The following is a 26,663-nucleotide window of genomic DNA, read 5'->3' as shown; positions in this document are numbered from 1 at the left end:
GCGCCTGGGTGGCTCAGTCAGTTTAGCCTCTGCCTTCAGCTCAGGCCATGATCCCAGGGTCCTGGGATCTAGTCCTGCATCAGGCTCCCTGCTCAGCGGGGAGTCTGCTTCTCCCTTTCCCTCCATCTGCTGCTCCCCCTCCTCGTGCTCTCTCTCTCTGTGTGTGTCAAATAAATATTTTTTTTAAAAGGAAATCATATCTACATTAAACCTTCAAAAGCTTTAAAAGGGGGGGGTGGGGCATTCAGAGTCATGCTAATCACAGTGGCCAGCACTGTGTTGTTTGCACAAGAAATGTGTCAATTTTGGAGAATGACAGTGTATATAGATTTTAGGGAGACTGTCTCCTCAATTTTTAATTAAGTCCAGAGGCCACATGGACAGCGCCACATTAACACGGGTTACATGCAGGCTGGTGTGCTTACGCTGTGTTGTACTTTGTCTCAAGCAATCCACTGTCACCCAGTGTGCATTCAGTGACTTACTGTCTCATACAAATACGTGTTTTCTACAATAAACACACACACATCATTTCCCTGTGAGCGCTATTGCCAAACCAGTTCCTGTGGAAGTTAAACTTACATGGTGAGCCATTATCTTTCCTCTAATGATAATATGGTATCTTGTTATATTTCACTTTTTCGGTTTGGGATTCCTGTCTGTACTTTTATCGCTTGTTGATGCTTCTTCATCTCCTTTTCTCTTGTTCTGGGGCTGTTACCCTGCTTTCTTTCTTCAATATAGATACTTCCGTAGGCTTCTCCTAGACTTTTCAGATAGTTTTATCACTATTTCATTATTTATCATTATTTATCACCTTGTCACTCTTATTTATTACCTGGTCTTCCATGCAGCGTTAGTGAAGCATTGATTCACTGGGGAAAAAAGCGACCTTCAACAGAAAGGTAGCCGGGCTGCAGGGGTGCACGTGCCCCTCGCTCCCTGCTCCCAAACAGACCAGATGCGGCCACTCGCTGTGGGCAAAATCCAGAAACAGGATAGGAATTTATTTCACAGAGGCGGACTCCTGGAAGGCAGCAGACTAGCTTCTCAAAGACCATCTCCAAAGTGCTGAAAATACTTCCAGGTTTGTAAGAGGGAACTGTGGGACAAAGGTCGGTGAGTACGGGCAGGTGAGCAGTGAAGGTCATGTCCACAGGTCTTGGGGTCAGTCACCATCCCTGTCTTGTTGGCTCAGGGCAGTTCTTTTTGCTTGAGGGGTAGCTTCAGTTCCTGTGAGGGATGCTTTGCCCGAAGGGTCTTTGGCCTGAGTTAGGAGATAAGCTGGAAAGAACTGAATCAATTAGAAAGTAGGACTGAGGTCAAAACAGAGGTTCTTAAGTCCTCTTTCAGACACAGATAACCAGTATCTCTCTCTGACAGAAAACTAGGACTCACATTCTGATTCTTTTTTTTTTTTTTTTAAAGATTTATTTATTTATTTATTTGACAGACAGAGATCGCAAGTAGGCAGAGAGGCAGGCAGGCAGAGAGAGAGAGGAGGAAGCAGGCTCCCCACTGAGCAGAAAGCCCGATGCGGGGCTCGATCTCAGGACCCCGAGATCATGACCTGAGCTGAAGGTAGAGGCTTAACCCACTGAGCCACCCAGGCGCCCCTCACATTCTGATTCTATCTCTATTTTTAGTAGCCTGTGCCATTCTAACTATTAACTCATTTCCTCTCTCTTTTCCCTAACCTCACCCACTTCTTTGAATAGCTTAAATGTTTGAATACCCACTGTCTTCAAATATCTTAAAGTACACTATCATTTGGCAAAATCTAGGCTTCTTATCTCTGTGCCTCAGTGTTCTATGTCCCAAGCTTCAACAGTTTTCTGATTCAGAATCTCTTATCATGTTAAATATTTCATTAAAGGTATGCTTTGGGACTGGGATAAATAAGCACACACACATACACACACACACACATTTGGGAATTCTGTGCCCTATCACTTTCTGAGAACACAGAGAGAATGGGATATTTAGCAAGATGGGTTATACTTGGAAAGGGGTTCAGATACGCTGGACCCTTCTGTTCCTACTTTGATTTCATTGAGAGTAATCATCTAAGGATACCTGTTTTATATTTTTTTAATTAAAGATTTTATTTAGTTTCTCGAGGGAGAGAGAGAGAGAGCATGCACAAGCGAGAGCATGAGCAGGGGGGAGGGTCGGAGACAGAGGGAGAAGCAGACTCCCCGCTGAGCAGGGACCTGCACGTGGGACTTGATCCCCTGATTCCAGGATCACAACCTGAGCCAAAGGCAGACACTTAACCAACTGAGCCACCCACGTGTCTGGGATACCTGTTTTATTTATTTATTTTTTTTAAGATTTTATTTATTTATTTGACAGAGAGAGATCACAAGTAGGGAGAGACACAGGCAGAGAGAGAGAGAGGAGGAAGCAGGCTCCCCGCTGACCAGAGAGCCCAATGTGGGACTCAATCCCAGGACCCTGAGATCATGACCCAAGCTGAAGGCAGAGGCTTAACCCACTGAGCCACCCAGGCACCCCAGGATCCCTGTTTTTTTTTTTTTTTTAAGATTTTATTTATTTATTTGACAGAGAGAAATTACAAGTACACTGAGAGGCAGGCAGAGAGAGAAAGAAGGAAGCAGGCTCCCTGCTGAGCAGAGAGCCCGATGCGGGACTCGATCCCAGGACCCTGAGATCATGACCTGAGCTGAAGGCAGCGGCTCAACCCACTGAGCCACCCAGGCGCCCCCAGGATCCCTGTTTTAAAACTATTTTAGAATTCTACATTTTCCTGCATCATCTTTTATAAAAATGTCTGGTTTTACACACAAATATTAGGAACATTATAATTTTTCTGCTTATATGTAAGGAATAAAATCTTTGCATTCCCATGCTCTGATGGCATAGGTGCTGGGAGATTCTCATTCGTTTCTGTCTCAGAGCCAGATACAATGAAGGAGACAGTGTCTCTCTCGCCCAAAGGGCTTGTGATCAGCAAGAAGCTGCCCACTTTCTTTTCTTCAGTATATAACTGGACACGTAACAGTGTAGGTCTGGAGGTTTCAGAGATCAAATGATCCTTACAGATAATTTTTAATTGCTATTTCTTCCCCTAAACATGTTTTCCTATCCCTGCTATTACCTTTTTTATTCTTTTCACTCTATTTCTTCATCAGCTCTTTCAGGTGGCATGAACGAGCTGATTGTTAAATGGAGGTGAAGAGCTGACTTGGGTAGCTGGTGGGTAGGTGATGCAGGGAAGTATTTAATGGTGACGGTCACTGATCATGGAAGAAAGCCTGAACGGCTATTTTGTGATTGAGCTGAAAACAGATCTCTTTGTATTGCTCGGTTTACTAAAACAAACTGTATATAGTTGCTTACGTTTTCTTACACTTTCTGGATATGTACAGCACGTTTCTGTGCTTTGCTTGGGCATCACCCGTGTCCTCCTTCATCGTGGAAGTGCTGTGATTCAGCTTTTCTGTCCTCTTGGCTTTGGTCTAGAGCTCCCTCTTCTGCCACCTCGCCAGGTCAAACGGCTGTTTGGCTGCATGGCTCCCTACAGCAGATTTCCTTTTTTTTCTTTTTCTTTTTTTTTTTTTAAAGATTTTATTTATTTGATAGACCGAGATCACAAGTAGGCAGAGAAGCAGGCAGAAAGAGAGAGAGAGAGAGAGAGAGGGAAGCAGGCTCCCCTCCAAGCAGAAAGCCCGATGCGGGGCTCGATCCCAGGACCCTGGGATCATGACCTGAGCTGAAGGCAGAGGCTTTAACCCACTGAGCCACTCAGGCCCCCCCCCCCTTTTTCTTTCTTTATAACATTTTTTTTTTTTTTACAGGTCAGTAAAAAAATATGCACCACCTAACACAGTGTCCCAAGAGGAGACTAAGCCATCTACTTGTTTCCTTTTTTTAGAAGATAAAACACCCAATATTGGACTCTCACCTTGATTTTATTTATTTGTTTTCCTATTTTTTCATTCGTCTTCAAAATTATTAAAGCTATTTGTTGGCTTATAAAGATCTATTTCTTTCTTTTTTTTTTTTTTTTAAAAAGATTTTATTTTTAAATAATCTCTACAACCAACGTGGGGCTCGAACTCACAACGTCAAGATCAAGAGTCACACGCTCCACTGACTGAGCCAGCTGGTGACAATGATTTCATCATCGTAGCTCTCTGTAAATGTAAAATATTTTTTTCAAAGTCCTATTTTACTCCATATTTAAATCTGAGCTTTGATGTTTAAGTTTAAAATATTCAGACAACTGAAGTATTTAAATTAAAGATATAAAGCAATACAATTTTGCAAAAAGAACTACATGACTACATCTCAAATTTAGAGGCAGGGACAACCATATCAAAGAAGATAAGAAAGCAGAAACTATGTAATAATAAAATGGAATTACTTGATTAAATACCATGTAAAAATATTTGTGTGATAATATATTCTAAAAACATAATTAATATACAATTAGCATGTAAATAATCAATCTAGTAAAAATGTACTTTGCAGATTATAAAATTTGATTAGTTACACAGAAGTAATAACTTATGAATTTCTGAGGAAAGACTAAAGGAAAACTGGAGAAAAGGTATGAATTTTCGGTTCACAAGGACCAACCCAGAGAGACACAACCTCTTAGAAAAGTACTCACATTCATTTGGGTGGAAAAATGCAAATTAAAGTAACAAAGGCAGGGCACCTCGGTGGCTCAGTCGGTTAAGCATCTGACTTGGCTCAGGTCATGATCTCAGGGTCCAGGGACCAGCCCCCCGTGGAGTCTCATGCTGGGCTCTGTGTTCAGCTAAGAGTCTGTTTCTCCCTCTCCCTCTGCCTCTTCCCCAACACCCATGCTCTCTATCTCATTCAAACAAATAAAATCTTTAAAAAGTAATAATAAAATAACAATGCCATATCACTTTCTAATCATCAACCCAGGGAAATGCTGAAATTACTAATGCCAGTGGGAATTAAGGAGACAAGCCCATTCCTACCGTGCTGGTAGAACTCTGACTTGTTTCAACGTACCTGGAAATCCGTGATCCTCGGCCTCTTCCCTCATCTCCCTCTCCCTTCTCTGTTTTTCCCAGTTTTCCTTCCCTCACTCCTTCCTTTCTTTAAAGCAGCATCCCACTCCCGTGAGTCTGAATCTGCCGTAAGAGGAAAGAAACAAGAATAAGCTTCCTGCAAAGCTGCAATCAGCAAACATCTAGGTTCTTAAATACTCCATAAAATATACAACGAGGCTACCCATATTGGAGACTGTGCGGTGTAAAAGTGAAAGACCCCAGAGCCAGTGCAAATCTCAGCTGTGCTACTCATCAGACATATGGATATTGGCAAGTTATTTAACCTGACAGTGTTGCATTTTCCAGATCAGTGACATGAGGATAACACTGTATCTAATTCCTAAGTATGTTTTGATAATTAAAGTAGATCTTATCCCACAGAGTCACCTAGCCTCCGCCCACCACCATCGACTTATTTAATGTGAACATGATTTTTCAGTGTGAATCTGTGAAAAAACAGGGCAAATAGAGAACTGATGCTGGGTCCCGAGTAATTCCAGCAACAAGTAATATTCAAGGGTCCATACACAAATAACTGGGAAACATCAGCACCATGCAACACATTATGAGCTAGGTCCAGGTTTGGCAAGAACGACTAGATTCTGAAGTGGTAGTGGACAGCGTGCTTAAAAAACTGAAATAGAAACTCGTGAGATTTAGGCATTACAGAATTACAGAATTTGGAGTTGGAAGAAATAGGTATCAGTGGTGACCACATTCCCAGCTTCAGAGTTCCCTTCCTTCGGGGCGCCTGGCTGGATCAGTCAGTGGAGTGTGCCACTCTTGATCTCCAAGTTGTGAGTTCGGGCCTCACGCTGGGTGTAGAGTTAACTCAAAAATAATTTAAAAAATAAAAATCCTTGAAACCAAAGTTCACGGTCTTCTACTGCCAGGCATCTCAGCCTTGAGAAGACATTTCCTCCCTCACCCACCCACTCCCACACACATCGTTATTTCATTATCAACAAACTGGAAACTAAAAAATCTTGTCCAGCCTGTTTATCACAGCAACTATGGGAGTCCCGGCAGCTAAAGTGGACATACAAATTTGCAAACGTTTGAGTAGGAAAAGGGTTATATAATTTACTATTTGTTTTACTCAGGAGGTCTTGGTCAGAAATTACCTAGGTATAGGGACGCCTGGGTGGCTCAGTTGGTTAAGCAGTTGCATTCGGCTCAGGTCATGATCCCGGCGTCCTGGGATCGAGTCCCACATTGGGCTACTTGCTCCGCAGGGAGCCTGCTTCTCCCTCTGACTCTGCCTTCCACTCTGTCTGCCTGTGCTCGCTCTCACTCTCTCTCTCTCTTACAAATAAATAAATAAAATCTTAAAAAAAATTACCTAGGTATATAATTTTCCTTACAGATTGAAACTCGCATATAAATAATGTCAACTGCCTTGTACTATCATATTTTCAACAATGCAAGTAAGCTGTTGGCAAATACTGTATGGCTTTCCCTTCAATACTATTATTGATTACTAAATATTAACACCAAAGTAATAATATGGAAGATTAAGAAATGAGAGTGGGTTGTTTTGTCTCTTCCTGTCTTTTATTGTCTGTTGATTTAACATGTGTTACTGAACTTCCTAGTGACTATCCTTCTTACATCAGAGACAAAGATCAACTTATAAACATTTAATTGCAAAGTTCTTAGTGTGTATTCTTTACCAAGTGATCCCCTCTAGATAGTCCTCACTAGCTCTTTTTTCTGGCATCTCCTAAAATTCCATTTTTGAGATCATTTTCTTCTTCTTTTTTTTTAAGATTTTATTTATTTGACAGAGAGAGAGAGAGAACATAAGCAGGCAGAGCAGCAGAGAGAGAGAGGGAAGCAGGCTCCCCGCTGAGCAGAGAGCCCGATGCGGGGCTCAATCCCAGGACCCCGAGATGATGATGACCTGAGCCAAAGGCAGAGGCTTTAACCCACTGAGCCACCCAGGCACCCCGGGATTATTTTCTTCTAATGTCCAATTGTTCTAGGGAAATAAATGAAGCAACTTAATAGCATCAGACAAAATTCACTTCAAATGGCCTAAGGAAAGAACAGACTCGAAGCCTTTAGACTTCGCTTCCTGGTCAGTCAGATCTGTGTGAGAATGCGTACTTCGCATGGAACTTTCTCTCTCCAGCCATCAAAGGCTGCATATTTTCACAGCTTTTCTCCCACCATGAAGGAGGTTTTCTCAAATGCTGTCTTGTGTTGGCCATCTCTGTGTGGGCTGCCTTTGCAGTTGGTGAGTTACGTACGCCTGTTCATTTTCTGGGGTATATCCAGGATTACCGGATAGTAGGAGGGAGGGGTAGGAGGGAGGAGTAGAAGCGCAGTTCAGTTTTGTTTAATCCCAATTCCTAACTCTACAGATGTAGAAACTGAACCCAAAGGAAGAAAGGATTCCCTCAATGTCATTGATATCAAAGCTGGGAGTAAACTCCAGAACTTCCAAACCCAGGACCTTTCTCAAGTCCCTGATTACTACTGAGGCATTCAAACCTTAAAAACACTCATTTCCAGAGTCTGTATATTTACATTTCTCAAACCCTAAAAGAACGTGCTGAGGGTCTGTGGAAATAGAATCAGATTTCTGGTCAGTGGCTGGTTTGAGAGGAAACAGTGTTCATGCTTAACTGTAGGGAATCTCAGTGCGGAGTATTCTGATTGTGTGGGGGCCAGGAGTGCCAGTGGTCAAAGAAGTCACCCAAGGCAGGATAAGAGACATAAAAGTTTAGGGAGCAGCAGGCAGGACAACGAAGCAGAGACTGCCCGGAGGTGGTGGCGAGGGGCTATAGTTATAGGGCGGAAGGAGGAAGTATGGGGACTTATGGAATTTTCCCTTTTTTGGTAATCTTAGGAACTGCATGTGGCTGTAATTGGTCAGTTAGGGCCCATGGCTATTTCAGGTGGATTGCCTAATAAGCCTGTTTGTATCAGCTCAGTGGTCTCCGGTCACTGTGGACCCACTTGCCTTCTTCAGATTTCCATTGCTCAAGCCTGTTGCCTAAAGGCGGCCTCTACACTCAACAGGCCCATCTGTTTCCCATCTGGACGCTGAAACTCTCATTCACCTTCAATTTTCTACTTTCTTTTTTTTTTTTTCTTCAAATTTTATTTATTTATTTGACAGGCAGAGATTACAAGTAGGCAGAGAGGCAGGCAGAGAGAGAGAAGGAGGAAGCAGGCTCCCTGCTGAGCAGAGAGCCCGATGTGGGGCTCGATCCCAGGACCCTGGGATCATGACCTGAGCTGAAGGCAGAGGCTTTAACCCACTGAGCCACCCAGGTGCCCCAATTTTCTACTTTCGATTGGTGCTTTCTCTCACTTAAAACAATTTGTTCAAGCCTCTCACATCTTAAGAGGCTCTGTAACAAATCAAAAACGATTCTTCGTGCCTCTCATATCTGAAGGGGAAAACCCCTTTTCTTCTTCTACTGAAGAAAAAACCATTTCCTTCTCCTCCAATACTTCTGACACCAAATATGTGGATTTTCCACACCAAGAAATCCTCCCATTTTCTGTGGACACCAACTGGGTATCCCACAATTTAATACAATTGTGACAATACTATCTAGCATCCATCCAAAACCAGATACCCAGGGACCCCTGGTCTAGGATTTTTATGGAAGTTTCATTATGATCGTGTCAACTGAGAAAAAGAGGCAAAGCTGAAAAAGAACAATGGCCTTTAGCTGAGAGGTCTCAGAATCGTAATTTGGCAAGCACAGTTTCCGGGGTAACCCAAAAAGTGTCCTGCTCCCATGGGAAAGTAGGCGGTTTTTGTGAGAAAGAAGGAAGGCAGCTACAGGATATGAAGAAGAGAAAAAAACTTAATCCAGTGCTAACCGGTTGGGCTGCCTTCGATGACTACCTCGTTGATTATTTTATAGTTGTTATCAAATAAAACTGAGATGCAAATATTCGTCAACAATTTTTGTCTTCATAAAGTTCATGTCAACAGTTTTATGGTCTGAGGACCAGTTTGGATTTTACAAGCAACTGTTTGTGATACAATAACCCCTTCTGGCCCAGTTCAGGAGTTCATTAGTTAGAAAGGAAAATAGAGGGGTGCCTGGGTGACTCAGTGGGTTAAAGCCTCTGCCTTCAGCTCAGGTCATGATCCCAGGGTCCTGGGATTGAGCCCCACATGGTGCTCTCTGCTCAGCAGGGAGCCTGCTTCCTCCTCTCTCTCTGCCTGCCTCTCTACCTACTTGTGATCTCTGTCAAATAAATAAATAAAATCTTTAAAAAAAAAAAAAAAAGGAAGGAAAATGAGCTTCAAAATGGAATCTCTCCTGTCTAGAAATTTTATACAGTTCCACAAAGGCATGATTGATTAAATCATTGGTCACTAGCAATTATTCAATCTCCACCTTCTCATGGGATCTGATGCTTCCCATGTGCCAGCCAGAGTCTCTCTCATTCTAGCTTTTCCCCTTAAGGTCAGAAGACAGCAGCAGCACCTCTGAATATGTTTTTTTGTCTTCCAGATTTCCCTCTTCCTACAGGCACAGGGGCTCACCTACAAGAGGCAAAGGTGAACTCTACTTCCTTGGTCCCAAGAACAAGAGTGGGAAGAAAGGCAGTTTCCTTGATAGGCCCCAGAGCTTTTCTCTGAGAGGTGGGGGCAGAGGGGGCTTGTGTGGGAATAACACCACAGTAAAAACTGAGTCATCAACTGTGTGGCTCATTTCCTATGTTCCTGAGCCCTCTTTCCATGCATTATTCCAATCAGTTCATACTCTCTTGTGGGATAGAAGCCAAGTATTTTGAACCAGTAAATGGATGGAGTCATGGCTCAAGTTCAGGTCTGTCCTATGCTGCAGGGATCATTCCTTCAGCCAAGATGGACCAAAATGTACATCCTGCCTCCTCTACCCTAAGGCCCCACAAATATTCTCTGGGTTCCCTTCCTTCTACTCCCTCCCTCTGCTGGGACAAGTTTGACACCACTGCTGTCTGAAGCACCACACACACACAAGGCATTCAGTAATGCTCATAAGGAAAGTCTCCCCTCCAAGACATGTTCTTTTCTGTAATCTAATAATCACATTTTGCGGTTGGTAGGGCAAGGGATTTTCATCCTAATGAGGAACTTACAGCTCAGACTGGGAGTTCACAGAATATTATATTATATTCATATTGTTGGATAAGTGCCAGGGGTCGGACCTTGAAGCTGCCAAAGTCTCTGGACTCCTGATCTAGCATTACTTCTGCAAGCTCCCAACCCCACTACCAGGGACAGTGGTCAGAGGTCCTAGACGAAAACATCTGAAGCAGGAGTCTGTGTCTCATCTTTAGGCAAAATCCACTGAGAATAGAAAGAAGTGTTGGATTTTCTCTTACATCAAGCCAAGTGAACCCATATGTGGCAGTGACCAGGTTACTTACAGCGGTGAATGTCATCTCTGCTCCCAAATCCCCTAAGTCTTGATTTTTATTCTCCCTTCTCCCAGTCAGGAGGCTAAAGGTAGCCAGGATAGGAGTAACCTCCTCAGAATGCTTCCTACTGGTTAGCTCCTCCCTCTAGTGACTCCTCCACGATTTGCTCCTCCATCTCTTCCATCCTTTGCTTGTGTCCCCGGAAGGGATCCCATTCACACTATGCAGAAACAGAAACCCGCCGAGGTGAGCATGTTGTGCCTGACTTCGACAAGTATCATGTAGAAAGTGCTCAAGTAGCAAGGAGCTGCAGCATTCAGATCATGGGACCGCAGCAGACAAGGGTTACCCTCAAGCCCCTACACACCAAGAACAGAAATCTGACAAAGAAGAGGAGGAGGAGGCTGGCTGAAGAGTCTTCCCAGCTGTTGATTCATTGATCTTTGAATGGGAACTCTTCTCAACTTTCTTTAGCTTCCAACTTTCTTGTAGCTTTCATGTGTGAGCTACGTGGTTTAGTCTTTGGGGGCATCACATGTTAGACATGAAATGGCCAATGCTTTGGTCTAAGAGGAACAGCAAGGCATGGGTTTTCATCAAGGACACTGCCTGACAGAGGCTGTGGACAGAGGAAGGATTCCCTGATATCTGCTCTTTCCTTTAAGGAAAAAAGCAACACCCTTGGATAACTAAGATTTAGAGATTAAGTCCAATATTTTAAGAGAGAGAAGAGCAAAGACAGGAGAGTAGATAAAACTTTCTTTCTCTCCTTCCTCTTGTCTTCTGCTTAAAAGAAGAAATAATAATTGTGGTCACAACAAGAGATGTCAAGCTGGGTAGGACTGGCCTTTCTTGCATGCCTTGCTGCATAAATACCAAAAATTACACTAGAACCCATAAAAGACTTGTGAGATGAACAGCTTTCATGTCAGCCTCCATCACCGGTACAGACATCCGATCATCAGAATGCACAATCTGGGGAATTTAGAACATCACAGACTCATTAAATGTTAAAACCAGGAGATACTTGAGAGATAGACAGTTTTCAAAGAACTTCCATTGACTAATATTTTCTGAAATATTTTCTTAATAGTTAAAACGGGAATGAAAAGATTTTAATGTATAATAATCTAGTTTGTATTGATACCACATTAATTACAAAAGTTTTTTAAAATATTTTATTTATTTAAAAATATTTTATTTATTTATTTATAAATATAAAAATATTTTATTTATTTCACAAGTAGACAGAGCAGCAGGCAGAGAGAAAGGGGAAACAGGATCCCTGCTGAGCAGGGAGCCCGATGCCGGGCTCGATCCCAGGACCCTGAGACCATGACCTGAGCCGAAGGTAGAGGCTTTGGGGAGCCTTCTTCCCCTCTCTCTCTGCCTGTCTCTCTGCCTACTTGTGATCTTTCTCTGTCAAATAAATAAATAAAACATATTTTTAAAAAAATCTTCAAGTACTTGTTGGCCATCTGTATACCTTCTCTGGAGACATGTGTATTTGAATATTTTGCCCATTTTTTTTTAACTGCATTGTTTGTCTTTTTATTTTTAAGTTGTAAGAGTTCTCTATATATTCTGAATACTAGATATTATAATTTATAAATATATTCTCCCAGTCTGTAGATTGTCTTCCAATTTCCTGATCATGTATTTTGATGCACAAAATTTAGAATTTTGATCAAGTTCAATGCATCTTTTTTTTTTCCCTGTTGCTGCTCTTGCTGCACTAAAAGTATAGAAGAAAACCCCTATGTTTTCTTCTAGGAGTTTTATAGTCTTGGCTATTAAATTTAGGTTGGAAATCTATTTTTGAGTTAATTTTTGTTATGGCGGGAGACAGAGGTCCAACTTCATTCTTTTGCGTGTGATTATCTCATTATCCCAGCACCACTTGTTGAAAAGATTATTCCTTCTATCACTGAAAGGTCTTGGCACCCTTGTCAAAAACTGATTTGCCATAGATGTTTGAATTTATCCTGCACTCTCAATTTCACTCCATTGTTTTATATGTCTATCCCAATGCCAGTGCCACAGAGTTACTATATTTTAGTAGTAAGTTTTTTGAAATTGGAATTTTGGGGTCCTCCAACTTTTTTTCAATAGTGCCGGCTACTCAGGACCTCTTGCAACTCCATATAAATTTAAAAGTAAGCTTTTCTGGGGTGCCTGGCTGGCTCAGTGGGTTAAGCCTCTGCCTTCAGCTCAGGTCATGATCCCAGGGTCCTGGCATTGAGCCCCGTCTCAGGCTCCCTGCTCAGTGGAGAGCCTGCTTCTCCTTCTCCCTTTGCCTGCTGCTCTGCCTACTCATGCTCTCTCTCTCTCTCTGTTAAATAAATACATGAATGAGTGAATGAATGAATGAATAAATAAATAAAATATTTTAAAAATGTACATTTGGCAGTGTGAGTACATCTCACAATATTGCACTGAGAAAGAGAGAATAATTCAAGTACCTCAATACCATTATGCAAACTAAAAATAACTACAAACAATCCATATTTTATGCAAACGCATAAACAAAAAGAGTCATTCTGAACTCATTAAAATGTTTGGCTGTAGTGTGAGGAGAAAGGGAATAAATGAATAAATGAACAAATGCATGCATAGTGGTCCCTCCCATAGCCCTTTACCAAAGCACAGTGGAAACCGTTTTTGGCAAGACTAAAAAGAAAATAACACTATCCTTGATGGAGGACTAACACTTATCGCTGGTTGACTGCCAGCTGTGTACCTTGTGCTGTGGCCCATGATTTTGGCTCAGGTCATGATCTTGGGGTCGTGGGATTAAGCCCCATGTTGAGCTCCATGGTGAGTGTGGATCCTGCTTGAGATTCTCTCCCTCTGCCCCTCTCACTTGCACTCTCTCTCTACCACATGCTCTCTCTCTCCCATAAATAAATAAAAAGAAAAAAAAAAGACAAGGGAATGAAAACAGTACTCTGAAAAATATTTAACATACAAGAAAATACAACAACAGAGGAATAGAAGAAAAAAAAAGACGTAAGACAAATAGAAAACAAATTGCAAAATGACAGAGGACAATTCTATCTTATTCACAACTACATAAATGGGTTAAACTTTAAAATCAAAAGTAGAGATTGACCAAATGAATAAAAACATGATGCAATTAGATGCCAGCTACAAGAGACACATTTTGGATCCTAAGACACAAATAGGTTGAAAATAAAAGAATGAAAAAAGAAGCATGCCAAAAGTAACAAAAAGAAACCTAACATGGCTATACTAGTATCAAACAAATTGCTACCAGAGATAGAGGATATTTTATAATGATCAAAGAGTCAATCCAGCAAGAAGACATATGAACATTTTTGCAACTAAAAATAGAGCTCCAAAATACATGAGGCAAATTAAGGAGCTAAATAGACAATTCCACAATAACAGTTGGAGGTTTCAATATTCCTTTTTAAAAAATATTTTATTTATTTATTTGACAGACAGAGATCATAGATAGGCAGAGAGACAGGCATAGAGAGAAGGGGGAAGCAGGCTCCCTGCTGAGCAGAGAGCCCAAAGTGGGGCTCGATCCCAGGACCCTGAGATCATGACCCGAGTGAAGGCAGAGGCTTAACCCACTGAGCCACCCAGGGACCCTCAATATTCCATTTTTAAATCCTGGATAGAGCAAATAAGCAGAAGATCCAAGGTAAAAGAGAAGACTGGAGTAACTATACCTATGCAGGTATCACAGACCTAACTAGACATCTGTAGAACACTCCATCCAACAACAGCAGAACTACACGTATTTCTCAAGTGCATGTGAAATATTCTCTAGGATAGACCATGTCCTGGACCACTAAAAATGTTCAATAAATTTGAAAGGATTGAAATCATACTAAGTATGTTCTCTGACCACAACAGACTAAAATTAGAAATCAATAGCAAAAGGAAATACCTAACAAAACTATTGGCAAATACCTAATAAACTTAGGTATACACTTTCCTCCCAAGCCAGTAATTTCACTCCTAGGAATCTACAACTCTGAAGACCTCTCTACAAAACATGTACGTACAAGGTCATTCATTGCAGCATTGTTATTGCAAATGATTGAAAACAACCTAAATGTCCATGCATAGGGGAGTGGTTGAACACACTAGGTGACATCACACAATAACGAAACAATGCAGCTGTAAAAGAAAAGTAGAACAGTCTCTGTGAGCTGATACATACAGGGCATTCCGGAAAGGAGAAAGAAAAATGCCAAAGAGTATCTACTGTAGGCTACATTTGTGTAAGAAGAGGATAAGCCAAACTACACCTGTATCCGCTCATTTGTGCAAAGGGAATATAGACAGGGTAAACCGGAAACAGAAAAGAATGGTTCCCTGTAGGGAGTAGGTGGGGAAGTGATGGAAAGAAATGGGGAATGGGAACAAGAGAGGAGGAATGAGGGGGAGCAGCACTTCTCCAAGCATATCTTTTGGTAAAGTTCCCTTGAAACCACAGTTATGTTTCACATACACAGGCATAAACAATTAAAACCAGCCAGGATGTGGGAGGACTCAAAATGGAATACAAACACTAAGGATTGCACAAGCCGTGTTTTAAATTCCATAACCACCCTGAAGGGGGTAGGGAAGAAGCTAACCCAGCTAAGTGACTTTGTAGAACAGTATCTTGACCGGCTACATAAGGCTAAAGACAAGAACTCTACATGGGGTACCTGGGTGGCTCAGTGGGTTAAGCCTCTGCCTTCGGCTCAGGCCATGATCCCAGAGTCCTGGGATCGAGCCCCACATCTGGCTCTTGGCCCAGAAGGGAGCCTACTTCCTCTCTCTCTGCCTGCCTCTCTGCCTACTTGTGATTGCTCTCTCTCTCTCTCTCTCTCTCTGTAAAAAAAAAAAAAAAAAAAAAAGACAAGAACTCTACATAAATGCTGTAATCCAGTCGGTAATTGTTGAGGGAGAAGATACCAGATTTTGAGGGAGAAGATACCAGATCTGAGATGAGGACTACATTTATTTTTTAAGAGATTTTATTTATTTTTTTTGACAGAGAGATCACAAGTAGGCAGAAAAGCCGGCAGAGAGAGGTGTGGGAAGCAGGCTCCCCAATGAGCAGAGAGCCCGATGTGGGCTCGATGTGAGGCTCAATCCCGGGACCCTGGGGATAATGACTGAGCAGAAGGCAGATGCTTTAACCCAGTGAGCCACCCAGGTGCCCCACAGGATTACATTTTACTTTTTTTTTTTTTTTTTAAGATTTTATTTATTTATTTGAGAGAGAGACAGTGAGAGAGAGCATGAGCGAGGAGAAGGTCAGAGGGAGAAGCAGACTCCCCGTGGAGCTGGGAGCCCGATGAGGGACTCGATCCCCGGACTCTGGGATCATGACCCGAGCCGAAAGCAGCTGTCCAACCAACTGAGCCACCCAAGCGTCCCCAGAATTACATTTTAAAGGCAGATGTGCTGCAGGCAATTGGGAGTTACTGGAGCTCCACCCTCACCTAACAGACCCCAAGTCTTTGCCTCTTTGGTTAGGTTTATTCCTAGGTATCTTATGGTTTTGGGTGCAGCTGTAAATGGGATTGACTCCTTAATTTCTCTTTCTTCTGTCTTGTATAGAAATGCATCAAGTCTTGGGGCGCCTGGGTGGCTCAGTGGGTTAAGCCTCTGCCTTCGGCTCAGGTCATGATCTCAGGGTCCTGGGATCGAGCCCTGCATCGGACTCTCTGCTCAGCAGGGAGCCTGTTTCCTCCTCTCTCTCTGCCTGCTTCTGCCTGCTTGTGATCTGTCAGATAAATAAAAAAGTAAAAATAAATTAAAAAAGAAATGCATCAAGTCTTTACTTCTGCCTTAAGAAACGACTCCTCCAAAGGCTCCGTTCAAGATGATTAGAACTCTAATCCAAAGAGCAGTAGAGGACAACTCATTTCTTCTTTTGTAACTTGCCTGGACATGTTTTCACTTATCAATTTGTAGAGTCATATCTATTAGCCATTTGGTAAGGAACATTTATTTATTGTAGTTGCCAAAAAGCTATAATTTACAACACGATCTACAATTCATTCATGGTCTTTTATTACATTTACTTACTTATTTAAGTGGTCTAGCCTTTCTTTTATGACTTCTAGACCATATCTTGCTTGGGAAAGTTTCCTCACCGCAGAGGATATAAAAATATTTTCCTAAATTTCATCCCAACATTTTTATCATTGTATTTCACTCTCTCCCGTTTAAAGCCAGGCAGAATTTATCATGTATATGGTTGAGGTTAAAGTCTAGGTGTTTCCTTCTAGATGAATTCTCAACTGCATGAACATTACTCTTTCTCATGGAATACCACTGACTAGTACATATACATATACTTCACTATTTGATGAAAATGGATTTATAAGAAATATAAATATCTTGTAAGACAAGTCTATACCCAACCATTTTTAAAAATTAATTTTTGATTGTTTTTCAAACATTTATTCTTCTACACCCAACACCCTCATTCTGGCACGCCTGGGTGGCTCAGTGGGTTAAGCCTCTGCCTTCAGCTCAGGTCATGATCTCAGGGTCCTGGGATGGAGCCCTGCATTGGGCTCTCTACTCAGCAGGGAGCCTACTTCTCCCCTCTCTCTGCCTGTCTCTCTGCCTACTTGTGTTCTCTCTGTCAAATAAATAAAATCTTAAAAAAAAAAATCCTCATTCTGAAAGTTTTGTCCATGACTGACACAATCCTATCCCAATGGCACAATTTTAATTATTGTAGTTTATATTTAATGTCTAAGCATTATCTTATTACTCCCAAGGGTTTCTTTCCTCCTTTTTTCTCTCATCTTTAAAAATATTTTCTTAGGGGCGCCTGGGTGGCTCAGTGGGTTAAGCCGCTGCCTTTGGCTCAGGTCATGATCTCAGGATCCTGGGATCGAGTCCCGCATCGGGCTCTCTGCTCAGCAGGGAGCCTGCTTCCTCCTCTCTCTCTCTCTGCCTGCCTCTCTTCCTACTTGTGATCTCTCTCTGTCAAATAAATAAGTAAAATCTTTAAAAAAATATATTTTCTTAAATATTCCCCAACCTCATTTAGAATATTGATTATAACCGCTTGGATGCTTGAAATGTTTTGTATCTTGATCTGGGTGATGGTTACTCAGGTGTAGTTATATTTAAAATCTTAAGAGTTAAGATTTGTTCACTTTGCTGTATGTATAACTACATAAAAAATTTCAAATAAGCTTGTATTTTGATTTTTTTTCATTTTGAGAAATCTCTCTCTTATTTTTGACTTTTTAATAAATTTTGTGTTTAGTTTGCTTATTTTTTCTAACTCGTAGAAAAGGGTGGAGGCTTAGATGATGGATTCTTCAGCCTTCTTTTCTAATGTATGTATTTTAGGTTTCACCAGTGTTCTTCAATTTAAAGCAAATTATACCTAAGTACAAGGTACATGTAGAAGTCATGTGAGCATAAGCAAGATGAAGCACCTCCTCGGTACCATTGGTAAATATTTTCTGTTACTACCATTAGTTGTCCTTTGTCTCTTACACGTGCATGGGGACCCTGGTGGTGGGAAAGGGGTTGGGAATGGGACAAAAGGGAGAATTCTGGGATTCCTTCTTTATCAGAGCATGGACTCCTCTTCTTCCTCTTTCTTTCTTTTCCTCCTCCCCCTCTTCCCCCTCTCCCCCTCCTCCTCCCCCCCTTTCTCCTCCTCCTCCGCCTGCTTCTTGAAGTTTGGTTCATGTTGGAACATTGGATTCTGGGATCCCATCTAGGTCAGGGTCTGGAATTTGGGGAAAGAGCTGGTTTCATATAGGGTTCCTGTCTTTTGTTCAGCTGGGTTGTTAGCTTGTTTCTGGGCTGCTCCTGGAGCCCAGTGATTATGCTAGGGAAACTGGGGAATGGCAATGCTGACTATGGCTCTTATCTCCTGGGTTATGGTGGTCATTGCATTTTGCTGAGGTTTCTTTTTCTGTGTCCTAGGGCAATGGCTTTACTGAGCCATCCATCTGTGTCTGAGAGTTTTGCCACTTACTAAGTACAGTTCTCTTCCACCGTGGGTCTAGGATGACCTGCTGAGGCTATTGTGTTGGGACATAGAGGCACGGTTACAATAATAGGGACTTTCATTGCCCATCTTCTGAGATTTGAAAGCTTGTTTAGGTTGCTGCTAGTCTACCACATCCTGTATTTAAGGGAGTTTTTCTGGCTTCTTTTTTTTTTTTTTTTTTGTCTGTCTTTCTAAGAGTCCTATTGTTTCATGTTCTCTGCCTGGTGGATTAATTTGCTGGCATTCACTACATCCTCTGACCTACGCAGTTTGAGTTGCTGTTATTCCCCTTGTCTGTGGCTCATGGTAGGGTGAAGTACTGTCTTGTCATTTGTGGAGTAAGGGTAGGGGCTCTGTGGTTACAGGATCCTGGAGGTTAGCAGTTAATGGGTGAGGGTTTGACATTAGAATCCATGGGTCAGAATTTAGGGATTAAGTGCTGAGAGTAGGGTAAGATTATAAGGTTGGAAGATGAATGTCAGGGCCTCTGGATCTAGAAACCATGTCTAAGATTGAAGGGTTAGAAGTTCAGGGACAAGGGCTTGGGTTAGGGTTAGAAAGTAGTATCAGAGGAGTTAAGGTTAGAGTGGTGGTGAGGGACTGTTGTAGATTAGATATTAGGGCTGTGGCAAATAACTAAGGTTTAAGACTTCAGTTTAAGGACCAAGGGTCAGAGTTACAAGGTCAGTATCAGAAGAGAATGAGTCAGGGTCAACAGAGCTAAGGTTAGGCTACAAGTTAAAAGTTAGATCACTGTCAGGGTTAGGGGTCAGGATATAGAATTTAGAGTAAAAACTACACCAGAGTGGCTCAGTCAGTTAAACGTCTGCCTTCAGCTTAGGTCATGATCCCAGGCCTGGGATCAAGGAGCCCACATCAGGCTCCTTGCTCATCGGGGAGCCTGGTTCTCTCTCTGCCTGCTGCTCCCCCTACTTGTGCTCTTTCTTTCTGACAAATAAATAAAGAACTTTAAAAAAAAAAAAAAACTTAAAAAAAAAGAATTTAAAGTAACAGGTTAGATACTAGGGTTGGAATTTGTTGGGCTGGGGAAGCAGAGTGAGGGTAGCTTCCTCTTTTCCTTGCTGTGGGAAGACTGTTCAGGAAGACAGAAGGCATCGGGTTCTATGGTTCCATAAGCCCCAAATCCAGGGGGATACATGTCAAGGTTTCACACCAACCACTCCATTGCACATCCCATTTGACCATGGCAACACTGGGCCCTGAGGTTCAAGGGATCTGGAGTCCCCTTCATTCGGCTCAGGGGAACCACCTTTTCTCCTCGAAAGCAACACACACACACACACACACACACACACACACACACACACACACATGTTCACACATGCAGGGAGGAGGCAAGTCCTGGAGGGCTGCTAGCCAGATTTTCATCTCTCTAATTAAGGCAGGAGAAAGGGTGGGCTAGAGCAACAAAGATGAGTACAGGTACTAAGGAAAAAGAGAAGGGTGAAGGGAAAGAGAATGCTGGGAGAGGGTGCTGCTTTAAAGATTGATTTATTTTTGAGAGAGAGCATATGCGGGTGGAAGGGCAGAGGGAGAAGCAGGCACCCCACTGAGCAAAGAGCTAGAGGTAGGATTCCATCCCAGGACCCTGGGATCATGACCTGAGCTGAAGGCAGATGCCTCACCGACTGATCCGGAGAGGGTGTTGCTTTAGACCAGGAAATCTGGCCAGGCCTCTCTGAGGAGGTGACTCAATGCGGACTGAAAGGGGCAAATATTGGGTAGAAGAGCTTTCGGGCAGAACGAGCAGCTCCTGCGGAGGCCCTGAGGTGGGAACAAGATGGTGGAATGCTAGGAGGGGAGAGTGGTTTGTGAAGAAGGATCAGAGGTCGGCAAAGCCAAGTCAGGTCGTGCTTTAAGGAGCATGGTGAGGAGTATGGCTTTTGTTCTTAATAGGGCAGCAAAACATGGCAGTGCTTCAGGCAGGAGAGTGATGTGACCTGCTTTATGCTTTAAAAAGATCAGCAGCCTGGCTGGCTGTCAGTGGAGTGTGCATCTCTTGACCTCGAGGTTGTGAGTTTGGGCCCCACGATGGGTGTAGATTAAAAATACGTATTTACTTTACAAAATAAAAATTAAATTAAAATAAAAAGACCAATTGGATGGCTGTATGACAAACAAGCCCCAGAAGGGCTAGATGGTACAAGAAGAGATGAGGCTGGCTTGGGCTAGGAGATGGCCAGAGGTGATCGGAGTTAGTGCACAGCTGGAAGTTCGATGGACGGGTTTGCTGAGGGATGGTTGAGGGGAGTCTGGCAAAAAAGGAAACCAAGAATCATGCCTGAGCTTTTGGAAAACTGGATGGCTCACGGTAGGAGTGGAGCTCCGGAGATCGAAAAGTTCTGTTTTATAACATTTATGACAAAAGAAAAAAATACGCACTTCATCTAAAAAGGAGTGTGGAGGTGTTTAAATATATTTTTTTTTATGGAAAGTATGTTTCAGCAGCTGTGAACAGAAGCAGTGATTCAAAGTTAGAAAATTTTTTAAGAAGGTTTTATGTATGGGGCGCCTGGGTGGCTCAGTGGGTTAAGCCGCTGCCTTCGGCTCAGGTCATGATCTCAGGGTCCTGGGATGGAGGCCCGCATCAGGCTCTCTGCTCAGCAGGGAGCCGGCTTCCTTCTCTCTCTGCCTGCCTCTCTGCCTACTTGTGATCTCTGTCAAATAAATAAATAAATAAAATCTTAAAAAAAAAAAAGGATGGGGCGCCTGGGTGGCTTAGCAGGTTAAAGCCTCTGCCTTCGGCTCAGGTCATGATCCCAGGGTTCTGGGATCGAGCCCCGGATCAGGCTCTCTGCTCAGTGGGGAGCCTGCTTCCTCCTCTCTCTTTCTCTGCCTACTTGTGATCTCTCTCTGTGAAATAAATGAAAATCCTTAAAAAAAAAAAAAGGTTTTATGTATGTTCCATATATTCCATACATGTATGTATGTATTTACTTGTCAGAGAGAGAGAGAGAGAGAGAGCGAGAGAGAGCGCACACACACAAGCAGGCAGAGAGGCAGGCAGAGGCGGAGAGAGAAGGCAGCTCCCTGTGGAGCAAGAAGCCCAATGCGGGACTCGATCCCAAGACCCTGGGATCAAGGCCTGAGCTGAAGGCAGAGGCTTAACCTACTGAGCCACCCAGGCATCCCTCAAAGTTAGAAATTTCTCTCAGGATTTTTGTTCTCTAAAGTAAATGCTCTCAATTATGATTCACTGGGCTTGCAAATATTCATTAGTTAAATTTGTCTAAACTAATCCTTGGGACTTAATCTCCCAGCTCAACAGGCCGGTGAGTAAACTGAATATGAAATGGGTTCCAAATATTTTTAAGAGTACCTAGGATTCCCTTGCTCTTTTTGGCATTGCCTGCTAATATTCAGGGGTCTAAATATGGCTATACAGCCTCTGTCCCCAAAACAATACTCAGCTCATGTTGGAGACTCAGAAGAAGACTGAAATGCTCAGGGCTAGTGTGGACTAGGGCTGAGTCAGATTAAAAGGGAGAAGGTCAGCGATCCAGACGAGGGAAAGAGCACAGACCTGGTCTAACTGATGAGGGGACTTACGAAGGACACCGAGAGACATTCTTCATCCAGAGATAGTCAGACACATACACCTCACCAGAACTCTCAAGGTCCTCTGGAGAACCCATAAGCAAGTGAAGTTAGTATTTTATATTCCGTTCTGTTGCCCCAGGGCAGAATGCCGGCCTCTTTGTTGGCTGCCAGCTGATGAACAGTGTACGTACCCATAAGAAACAAAAGCCACAATTTTCACACAATCTGTGGTTTTTCCTTCTTTTCTTGCTACTCTTTCTCGCATATAAATCCTGTTTTTGCTTTTGCTAAATTAAATCAATCAATTATTGCTTTCCCTTATATACAAGTGGGGTTTTCTGCTTGTTTTTTTTTTTCCTTTAGTTTATGTATTTATTTAAGTAATCTCTACACTCAACATGGAGCTTGAACTCATGACCCTGAGATCAAGAGTTGCTGCTTTTCCGGCTGAGTCAGCCAGACGCCCCCTTTATAAACAAGTTTTTTAAATTATGCTTTGACAGGGGAAGGATTGGTTTTTGACCTTGTCTTTGCTCTGCATTCTTTCCCAAGGTCGGTTCTTCACTGATGTATTTCCGACTATCACCACTCTGACCACTCCCAAATCTTAACTCTCTAACCACAACCAGGCTGGTTCTGCTTAAATGTCCCACCATCACATCAAACTCACCACATCCCAAATGAATTCATTTTCTTCTTTAAGCCAACCTCTCAACCCCAATTCCCAACACACAGGAGGCTGAAACCAAAGAGTTATTTTTAACTCTTAGAAAGGGAATGCTTCTTGGACTGATTCCTTGGGTCCACAAGGAAGGATTTCTCTACAACTCCAGCATTTCGCTGTAAATCATCCCCTGGCTGAAGTTCAGGGACAGAGAACCAGGTTAAGTGTAGCTTGGCCCTTTCTTCCCTTCCTTATTTTGGGAGCCACCTGCCCACAGGTTCTGCTGCTCTGTGTTGGAAGTTTTACAGGAATAGGCTCTGCCTTTTGGCAGGGGGGAAGGAATGTTTAAGTCAAAGGAATGTTAGGATCTTGTGATTTGGCAAAGAATGTAAGACAGACCTGGTGAGGAATGCGGGGAGTGAAATACCACATACAAGTTGAGGCTATGTATGATGGGACCAGTCCTGGAGAAGTTTCACACACTTTTCAAGTTGGCCACGTGGAGATGCTGGCTACTTTGTTCACAGGCAAGAGTTTTTATAACTGATTTTATGTAAAGGCAGGGATGAATGAGTACCTTAGCCAGTCACATGGTTCAGCAAAGACACTGTCCTTACACAAGCGCTATGGTTTAAAAATATAAGGGTTAAGATGTGGGCACTGACCTTGACCTTACCACAGAACCACTGCCTCTCTTGTGGGGCATCTGCAAAGCCTAAGCCGCAGAGAAGATCTTGGTGAGCAGGCGGTGCTGAGGCACACGTTTGACTACAGGGAAGTCTTTCCCTACACACAGCTTTTAGATATCGGTACAAAACAAGTACTTGGTCCTTTACTATGTTTTTTAGGTAATTCAACAGGCCAGGGGCTTTAAACTACAGTTAAACTCCACACGTGCTAAGGAACACAAGTGTGTAAGCTCCAAACTTTGTTAGTCCCAGCCCAGCAGACAGCATGGAAAGGCTGTCCCAAATTCCATCCCTTATGTTCTGAGCTAGACTCAAGGCCAAAGCCAGAAGAATTCATATGTTGCTTTTTTCCCTCCTTCGTTTAAGGATCAATCCCCACTTGCTGGTCTGTCAATAACTCTGGCTAGCGTTTTACAGTTCTGGGATTTGCAATGCAGCCTCAATCTTTAAAAGATGGAAGGTTTTTATTTATAACAAAAACAATGCCCTCCTTATAAATAAAATATGTCATTCTCTCAGACTGAAGTAGAAAAGCCACTTGATGAAATTACCACAGCCACAGAGGTTGACATGGAGATGAGAGAAGCCTATGCCTGGAACACTGTCTTAAGGAACCACCTATGTTCAGGAAATCCAAGGAGAAATGCATAGCTTTAGAAACCTGCTCTGTCAGAGCAGAGAGAGGGGGAGAAGCGGGCTCCCCACTGAGCAGAGAGCCCGATGCGGGGTTCGATCCCAGGACCCTGAGATCATGACCTGAGCCCAAGGCAGAGGCTTAACCCACGGAGCCACCCAGACGCCCCAACAGATTTTTTTTTTTTTTAAGAGACATTTTCTTAAAAGAAAGTTGACATCTGGGCGCCTGGGTGGCTCAGTCAGTTAAGCATCTGTCTTTGGCTCAGATCATGACCCCACACGGTCCTGGGACCAAGCCCCAAATTGGGCTCCCTGCTCAGGGGGGAATCTGCTTCTTCCTCTGCTGCTCCCTGTGCTTGTGCTCTCTCTCTGTCAAATAAATAAAATCTTCCCCCAAAAAAGAAAGAAAGAAAGAAAAAAGAAAGTAGACGTCTTGGAAAACAACTGAGAGACTAATCTCCAGGGCATAGCCCTGGAAGTTCATTCCTTCCCCATTTTCTGTAGCCTAGCAAAGAGCAGGCTCCATGGTCTTCCTTCTCTCCAACAATAAAAAAGTCAAAAATTCAATGAGCCTTCTGGAAAGGAGCAGGGGAACACAGGGAAAAAAAAAAAAATGCCAAAAGAGAAGTGTCTGAAAGAAATGTTACTCCCCATGGGGTACATCCAGAAGCTGAAGACCGTATCTTGAGCAATGGCAGAGGTCTCCATTCTCGCTGGGTCCCTGAGGCAACAAACTTTAGAAGAAAGAGCAGCTTCAGTAAAAAACAAAACAAAAAAAACCCCAGCAAACCACACAACCTGCCAGAGGGATTCTGAACTGGAATTCATGGCATAAAGGATCACCCTCCTGCCCTCCACACACAGGAGCCAAGCGTCCTGGGCCTGACCAACTGCACAGCAAAACGGAGTGGCCAAACAAGGCCTGCTCGCGGTGGGGCTGGGTAAGCTAGGTCCTAGGAACCCACCCTCAAGGCAGCCTGGGGATGCAAACACAGGCCCCCAAAGAGAAACAGTACTGAGAAATTTGAATATGCTGGATAAAAAAGAAAGGCATCTCAAAGATGGGATTTGGAGCTGCCACTAGTGTAAATTAACATTGCAGGAAGGTGGTATCATCTTAACTATCACTAGCTAAAGACAAGATTAGACACAGGTAGATGCCCCTCAGGATATAATGCACACAGGTCCTCATCAACTTCATAATGGGTAATTCTCCCAACTGAGTTCAGACTCACTAGTTAAGTGAGTAACTGGTATAGAATTACTTGAGTCCCAGTGACACTGAATCAAGACCTTTTCCGCCTATTCACCTTCCCTTATGTACCACTGAGTAGCAGAGTCTTTTGACAGGTTTCTAGGGACAAAATCTGCTATGAGCTAGAGGCGGCTTGCTTTCTAAATTCAGTGAATGTGGGGCAATACCGTGATCACACACCGTGTGTGTGTGTGTGTGTGTGTATAAGACAGGTGAACTAATGACCATGGTCTAAGAATCAGCAAAGTCCCTATTTCAAAGGTATATTAGTGAAGATGAAGGTAGAAAACAGGGGTGCCTGGCTGGCTGAGCCAGTGGAACGTGCTGCTTTTGGTCTCACGGTTGTAAGCTAGAGCCCCATCCTGGGTGTAGAAATTAAAAATTAAACTTTAAAAAAAAAAAAAGGAAACAAAATTGGACCTGATGCATTTGGAAAATAAGACTGAAGCCTGACGTCTGGACAGTAGCCCATGTTTACATTTACTTCAATCCTGTGAAGGCAGAAATGGACCTGTGCCTTCACCCGCCAGGCAGGACTGAACTTTCCCAAAGACACTTGATGGAAACAAGCTGCCAAACACCAACCTGCCTTCCAACATGTCAGGAGTGCGACACCTGTATATTTGGCACCAGAGTCAGTTAAAAAAATATCTACATATCTATACAAACACACAATGATGACAACTATGGCTTATTTTCACTCTTCCCGAATTCAATGACTCCTCCCAAAATCCAACTTGTCACACCGTCCCCTGTCCATACTCCGACTACACACCAAGAATACTCACAGTTCCCAACGCACCCTGCACTGGCTTCAATAGACTCCTGGGTAACCCATCGCACCCCAAATTCCTTAGCGACAAGATCAAGGCCCTTACGACTAGCTCCCGGATCACTGACTAGCTCACCGATCACTGCCTACTGACACCTGGACCGCAGCCCGGAACCCTGGGTCACCCCCACGTTAGCTGCGCTCCCTCGTGTCTCCGCGTCGCTTGCAGCTCGAGACTTTCACAAAGGCGGCCTCGGCCCTCGAGATCAGCGCACAGCTTCTTCGTCCTGCACGTACTTCGGCCAAGTACTGGCCACCAACCACATGCCAGGCACTAGCCTAGACAGAAAAGAGAGCGCGAATCAGGCAAGGAAAGTCCGTCCCAACCTCAGACCGCCACCTCCCCCTCCCCACCCCTGCGCAGGGCCGCCGCGGAACTCCGCCCTCCCTGCCGCCTGGGGGCGCCCGAGCGCCACCTCGAAGAGGACGCTCTCGCCCGAGACGGCTCTGTCCTCTCGTGCGGCCCGGGACAAGCCCATGGGGAGAGACAAGGGCCACCAGCGGGGCCGGACCTCGGGCTGCAGGCCGCCTCGCCTCAGCCCGGCCGCTGTCACTCACTGCGCCGTTCCCAAGCGGACCTCACACACC

At 43.4% G+C, this 26,663-nt stretch overlaps 1 long non-coding RNA gene across 4 annotated transcripts; it reads right to left on the bottom strand.

The window, feature by feature from the left end:
* Positions 1-996: 996 nt before the first annotated feature.
* LOC131823885 (uncharacterized) lies at positions 997-26,629 on the bottom strand. Of its 4 annotated transcripts, XR_009350697.1 has the most exons (5): positions 26,492-26,629; positions 26,032-26,354; positions 10,443-10,653; positions 5,014-5,135; positions 997-1,284 (listed from the first exon to the last, which is right to left on the bottom strand). It is a non-coding gene; the product is annotated as an uncharacterized LOC131823885 (long non-coding RNA). The 4 variants fall into 4 exon arrangements; XR_009350696.1 differs by lacking the exon at positions 10,443-10,653; XR_009350694.1 differs by lacking the exon at positions 10,443-10,653 and having other exon boundaries at positions 26,152-26,354.
* Positions 26,630-26,663: the final 34 nt, after the last annotated feature.

This window comes from Mustela lutreola, chromosome 2, assembly GCF_030435805.1.
Source record: "Mustela lutreola isolate mMusLut2 chromosome 2, mMusLut2.pri, whole genome shotgun sequence".
Taxonomy (NCBI): Eukaryota; Metazoa; Chordata; class Mammalia; order Carnivora; family Mustelidae; genus Mustela; species Mustela lutreola.
This window is presented reverse-complemented; position numbering and strand designations above follow the sequence as displayed.